The sequence below is a fragment of the Miscanthus floridulus genome, chromosome 5 (genome assembly GCF_019320115.1).
Source record: "Miscanthus floridulus cultivar M001 chromosome 5, ASM1932011v1, whole genome shotgun sequence".
Taxonomy (NCBI): Eukaryota; Viridiplantae; Streptophyta; class Magnoliopsida; order Poales; family Poaceae; genus Miscanthus; species Miscanthus floridulus.
This window is the reverse complement of record NC_089584.1, coordinates 89,231,858-89,239,312: the sequence shown is the minus strand read 5'-3', so window position 1 is coordinate 89,239,312 and position 7,455 is coordinate 89,231,858.

The following is a 7,455-nucleotide window of genomic DNA, read 5'->3' as shown; positions in this document are numbered from 1 at the left end:
TTCGGTGTATCAAACATGGAAAAGAGGATTTTATACAGAAGGTACTGTGGATATGTTCGCTCGTCTGATCTGATGGGCATTGGTGGACTGCAAAGATGGTTAACGCGTGAATGGAATCAAATTCCCAGACCTCTTTAAGTCTCGATATATTCCAAGTTCCCAACCTAGTTGCATCTGTAGAATTTTTGGTAACGTGACCTCAATCTTCAAGCTCAAAGCACCCCGAACCACGTCGAACTGAAAATCAACTTGTTTGTTTTGGTGGACCGTGGAATCAAGGAAAGAATAATGGAGTTCAAGAAGTTCTTAAGTTAGGACTAGGTTTTTAGGTGTGTTTTAAAAAACCAAAGAACTTTATTAGTGTTTTTCTATTATTTCTATAAATTTTTCCTGAGTCTTTGTAATGGGATGTTTTTTTAACCAAAGCATAGACGCAGGCACTCGTCACTCACCCTTATAAACACACGCATATATATCCTACTCGTATGAGCACTTCTAAAAGAATGGATCGACGGTTCTCGAGCTTTATGAAATCACCACATGATGGTGATAAGTATGGATTTAAACGGGTAACAGTAAATGTTTTCCCAAGAAAATGCATAGCAGTAAATTGTTTTTTCACAAAAAAATCTAACGGTAAAGTCTCTAGTTTTACTAAAAAAATACAATTTTACAGATCCTTTTAGTTCCTCTAGTGGCCAGTAGTGCCATTTTTATATATAGATGATGCAGTAACCCAACGTATCTAAAGAAAATGTGTTACGCAATAAAAAGCATAAGCATCAGTGCCTTACCACTCGGGCAATCTTAACTCTTAAGCAAACTCCGCCTATTTTGCCTCTACTGGACCTTGGGCCATATGTGGACGGGGCTCCAATCCGCTGCGCAGAACAAAGATGGGCTTCCTATCCTCCTTGAGGATTTCGCTCGCTGTCGACACGTATAGAAATGAAATATAACACTGGAGCATATAATTATAGACCCAGACTTCCATCAGCTACTATGACAAACGAGATTAGCAGCGGGTAAAACGCACTCACCTTACGAGATAGCATACGATGAACTCTCGTTAACCTTATTCTCTTCTGAACATTCCCGGCACCACGCACTGTGCGTAATCGACTCACCGAATAATATGTCTGAAACATTTTCTATAAGACAAGCTTCAAGTCCGGTAATCACTGGTGTCCTCTCCTCCCAATCCCAGCTCCCAGGCATCCAATTCTGTAGAAAAGAGAGGCACCCAGCTGCACGCCGTGCCATCACTCGCTTCGACGTAGGAGTAGTAAACAAGCTGCAATAATTCAGCGCGCCTTTATTCTTGCAATAGTTGTAGCTAGGATCCGAATTCTGCGAGGTCGGCCACACACTTGAACGGCCTATAAATACCTCGTCCCGTGCCTCCGCAGTCCATCAGGTCCAAAGTGAGATCAAGCAGTGTTAGTTGCGACAGAGTAAGTAGCACAACAATGGCTTCCCTGAAGGCCTCGAAGCCCGCCGGAGTTGCAGCACAGGGCAAGGAGCCGGCGCCCAAGCTCAGCGAGACGGCGACGAAGCCGTCGGCCGCCAAGAGCGGCGGCGTCAAGAAGGCTGAGCAGAAGCCCCGGGAAACCAAAAAGAAGGTATAACACTGCAGCTGCGTCATACTCATATCGATGTATCCTTGTGATTGCCGTTACCTTGTGATCTGTTTCGTGGTGGTTTAAGTTCTTCACGTGATGAAACCTGCAGGTGAAGAGCAGCAAACCGGCGGCAGCCAAAAAGTGACTGTGTGAGATGTAGTGGTGGAGCTTCTTGCATGAGTGTCTCCATGCTATGTTATGAATTGTGAATCCAGTCCTTCCTCCCTTGTGTCTTCCATGTGACGGTGTGTGCGTCCCTCACGTGATGACTGATGAATGAATACTACAAATAAGACGTTGTAATTGTGTGGTCATCGCCTTCATCCTTTTTTGCCGCTTCATGTTAAAGTAATCATAGTCATTTTTTCAGCGTAACTACTTGTTCTAGCATAGTGTTTTACACGATTTAGAATATTATATAAGACGTGCTTACGCCTTGTTGAGTTATAGAATGTAAACAGAATGGTATGCACTATACAGCAATCGAAAATAAACAAAGGAAACTAGAAAAGGAAGCGGTGAGTTTCAGATAGGTAACTCCGGCTCCGGTCTTGTTTAGAACCAATATAATCGGATTCTCGAGGCCGACTGCGACAATCACGCCAAACACTCCGCGACGGCGGCGATTCTCACGGCTGTCTAGGAGAGCGGGACCGCGAGAATGAACTGCGCGATCGATTTCTGGTAGCACGGCCACGGAGCCAAAGGTCAGCTACAGCACCACGTGGCCGCACTACATAGTCCCAAACAGAGCCTTCTTGGCATTCATAGAATTTGGTAGGCCATCTACGAGTTCCCCGAAGAGCTCTATATGGCAAAAATGCCTCAAAAGAGGAAAGCCTTATATACGCTACCAAGGTTTTAAATCATGGACTATAACATTTAGCAGTAGCATTTTTAGGAGCTATAAAAAGCTATAGCAGAATACCCTATTTCATTTAGCGGTTCATAGAAAACATGATTTTTTTTATGGGAAAACATGTCATTAAGGAAATTTCATAAACACAAACACTCAAATACATATATAAAGATAATATATTTCTAGGCCCATTAATAAACATTCATGCTAAAACAATCAATATACCCACAGCTATAATTAGCATTTATATTCCTTCAACATTCAAGGGAGTGTTCGGCTGCCATTATAAGCATAAGCCGGCTTATAAGCCATGATACAATATTTTTCTCTCCCAACAAATCAGCCATACAAATCAGCACAAGCGGCTTTACGAGCAGCCGAACAGAGCCCAAAATCAAACAATCCAAAAATTATTCAATACTCCCTCCATTTCGAATTGTAAGACGTTTTGACTTTTCTAGAGACATAACTTTTGCTATGCACTTCGATATGCGCTATGTCAAAATACATAGTAAAAGCAATGTATCTAGAAAAGATAAAACGTCTTACAATTTGGAACGAGGGAGCAATTCATTGCACCAACTATATCAATTAAAGATCACAACAAAGTGAAAGTGCATTTGCCCCTATGTGGATTTTGGTGTATTGATGAGATCCAAAATTAGGGATTAATGAGATCTTAATGAGATATATTGCAACTTTAGTCCCTTGTTAGAATTAAAGAGTTGATCTAAGATAAAATGGTATCCCTCAATTCTTGAAGTTGAAAAGACGGACCAACTCAAAGCGCTCTTCAAAGTTTTTATCTTTCTTTTTGAGTTTAGGTTTCGCCGCACTATAAAGAGGGATGCAAGTTTAGGTGGTCTGAGGAAGATAGAGTGCTCAAGTATAAAAATAAAATCAAAAGAGAGACACTATAACACTTCACGCGCATGTAGAATATTTTTTGAAGACTTTTGGTGTTGGAAGTCCCGGCTCAGGTCGGAAGTCCCGACGCCCAGTCACTTAGTCTGTGCGGTGACTGTGGTTGTCGGAAGTCCCGATGTGAGTCGGAACTCCCGATAGACGGAAGTCCCGACTCAGGTCAAGAGTCCCGACGCCTAGGACCCTTGGCTGGCCTGCTGACCGCTTTCGTCGCAAGTCCCGACTGTCGGAACTCCCGACGTACGTCGGGAGTTTCGGCGTTGACTTGCTCGTGTTGACTTTGACCTAGCTATGAACAATATTTTCTATAGAGGTCGAAAGTCCCGAGATCAGCGTCGAAACTTCCGACGTAGATATGAACGGTTAGATTTCTGCTATAAGTATAAATAGCTCTCTCCTATCTTCTAACCATTACCCACTCATTCATTGCCACCAACTTTCGTCCAAAACAACTCCCAAGCATTCAAGGCTCCCCTCTTCTCTTCCCTTTGCTCCTAACTTCGATTCCTCCAAGGATTTGAGTGATAGGAGAGTGGATTGAGTGAGAGAATCACTTTGGCAAGCTTGAGCACTTGATTTCTTCGTCAAGCCAGGTTGGATTTGCACTTATTACTCTTAGAGCTTTGCTCCTAGTCGGTTAGGCGTCGCCCAAGAACTTCCATCTTGTGGAAGAGCCTTGGAAAGTTTGTATTACCCTTGATTTCTTAGTGGAAAGCTCAAGTGACCTTTGTGGTTTCCTTGAGAGAGGCAAGGAGGTGAAAGAGACTTCGACCTTTGTGGTCACCTCAACAATGAGGACATAGGAGCTCCTTTGTAGTGTTGCCGAACCTCAGGATAAATCCTTGTGTCTCTCTCTCCCAAGCTTCATTTTAGGGTTGGGACTCGATCTATGATTTGGAGGCATTTCGGTATCAAGGGAGTGACCCAACATCTTCACCTAACCACTAGGAAGTGGGGTTGTAAGATTATTTATCCGTAAAGTTAATTTTGGCTCTGCTTTTATAGTTCACGTAGGCATCAGGGACTTCTGACAGTTTGTGCTGAAACTTCTAACGACGTTAGGAGTTCCGACCCTAAACTGTCGGGATTTCTGACAGTGGCTGACAAATTTGAACTTAGCATTTATAGTAAATTTTTAGATACTGTCTATTCACCCCCCCCCTCTAGGCATTGTTAGATCCTTTCAATTGGTATTAAAGCAAGGTCTTCTTTTAGTGCTTCACCAGCGTGAAAAGAAACAATGTCGGACACCAAAAAGATGCGAGCCGATGCCGAAGAGATGGCCTAAGCAAATTGCAAAAGAGTTGATGACTCAACAAACCAAGTTTTTCCAAGACAAAATGATAGTGACTCAAGTGATGATGAGAAGAAGAAAGGAGCCACAAACATCATCATTCACCACTCTTCATCACCAACCATGATCTTCCCTGACTCGTCTTCACCACCAAAACTCTTCCCCAACTTATCTTCATCACCAAGGCTCTTCTCCAACCTCATCGACAACGAATACTACACTCCAACTTACCTCATGGCTAAGGGGGAGAAGGTACATAACTCACTCGATCCTTCAAGTGATGAGTATGATAGTTGTGATGAGAACATAGAAGAACTTGAAGCAACCATGATAAAGCAATTTGGTAAAAGGGCCTTCACCAAGATAAAAACCCTAACAAAGAAATTAGAGAAGAGGGATAGGTGCTTGGAGTTGCAAGGTGAAATAATCACTCAAGAGAGAGATAAAAACCGTGCACTTGAAGCATCTATCGCCAAGGAAAGAATGAAGGTTGAGAAGTTAACCATAGAATTGTCTTTAGTCAGTGACTGATCAATTGGGAAATTGACTAAGGAACATTCTTCGGCTAATGACACAATAGCTAGCCTTAAGAATGAGAAAAGTATAGCTCAAGAAAGCCTTACACGCTTGGAAGAAAAATACCATAATCTTGAGTTAAACTATAGCACTCTTTGGGCTAGCACTTCAACTTCTCCTAAGGCAACCAAAGACTCTAATGTCTCCACTAGTAATGGTTGTAAAAGATGCTATAAAGTTGATGTAAATGCATATGCAACTATCCTTGTTGAGCTAGAGAAGAGAGACAAGGAGATCACTAGGTTGAAGATGATCTTGAAGAATGGGTGCAAGTGCCAAGAGCAATCATACAAGACAATATACAAGTCATCAAGGCACCCATCAATCAACGAAGGCATTGGCTATAATAGGTATGATGGAAAGGCCAATGGAAGGAACATGATCAATGGTGTGCCTTGTGTAAAGTTCAACAAGGGTGTTGCCCTTGATGAGCACATATGCAAGGCGAACAACAGTCTACATTCCTAAGGTTGCACCTACAAGTGACAAGACAAACAAGACGAAGCAAGTAGAGGCCCCCAAGCCACAAGCACCACTCCCACTGATGCTATGCTAGTGACTACATAGTGTTGTTGGGGCAAGGATGGCAAGATCGTGGTGAAGTATGTTGTTGCTCAAAAGAGGAAGGAGATCATGAGGAGTATTTAGGTGCCCAAGTTTTATGTGACTAACCCCCTAGGACCCAAATCTTTTTGAGTACCTAAAACCAAAGCTTGATTTGTCTTTGTAGGAATACATCTTCTGTGGAATAAGTTTGGTGTTGGATAGTGGATGCACCAATCATATGACTAGAGAGAAGGACATGTTCAAATCATTCCAACCTAGTAATGATCAAAGTGGAAACATTGTGTTTGATGACAATGGAGAAAAAAGTTCTTCGTTTGGGTAAATTGCTATCTCAAATGACAATTCAATTTCCATTGTTCTACTTATGAATTCAGTTGAGATACAATTTGTTATTTGTTTCACAACTTTGTAAGATGGGTTACAATTGTCTCTTTACGGATAAGGGTGTAGACATCTATAGAAGGGAGGATTCCTCTATTGCATTTATAGGTCATTTAAAAGAAAAACTCTATCTAGTTGATTTCACATCAAATAGAGTAAATCCTGAGACTTGTTTAACTGGCAAAATCTAGCATAGGGTTGGTATGGCATCACCGACTTGCCCATGTTGGGATGAGAAACTTGGCCAAACTTCAAAAAGGCAAACACATCCTTGGACTAACAAATGTTTCTTTTGAGAAAGATAGAATTTGTAGTGTATGCCAAGCTAGAAAGCAAGTTGGAGCTAAATATCCTATCAAGAATGTTGTGACAACTGAAAGGCCATTGGAATTGCTTCACATGGACCTATTGGACCCATTGCTTATATAAGCACTGGTGGTAACAAATATGGTTTTGTAATTGTTGATGATTATTCTTGTTTCACTTGGGTGTTCTTTTTGCGTGATAAGAGTGAAGTGCAAGGCATTTTCAAGAAGTTTGCAAGAAGGGCCCAAAATAAGTTTGATGTCAAGATCAAGAGAGTTAGAAGTGACAATGGGACAAAGTTCAAGAACACCAACATTGAAGGATTCCTTGATGAAGAAGGAATCAAGCATGAGTTTTTGGTCCTATATACTCCACAACAAAATGGTATTGTGGAAAGGAAGAACCAACCTCTCATAGAAGCCACAAGAGCAATGTTGGATGAGTACAAGACTCCAATGAACTATTAGGGTGGAAGTGGTCAATCACGGCATGTCATGCCATCAACCGCTTATATCTTCACAAGAAAAGAGAAAAGACTGTCTATGAACTCCTAACCGGTAAAAAGCCTAAGGTGCACTACTTTAGAGTTTTTGGATCCAAGTGTTTCATACTTAACAAGAAATCCAAAAGCTTGAAGTTTGCACCAAAGGTTGATGAGGGTTTCATGCTTGGTTATGGTACTAACGAACATGGATATCGTGTTTTCAATAAAACCACCGGTTTAATTGAAATCGCGGTAGACATGACTTTTGATGAAATTGATGGCTCTCAAAAAGAGCAAGTCAATGTTGAGATTGTAGGTAAAGAAGAAGCTCCACATCAAGCTATCAAGAAGCTTGCTATTGATGAAGTAAAGCCCATCGAAGCCCAAGATGAAGATGAAGATGAAGACACTATTGTGTATATTGATCATGATCCAAACACTC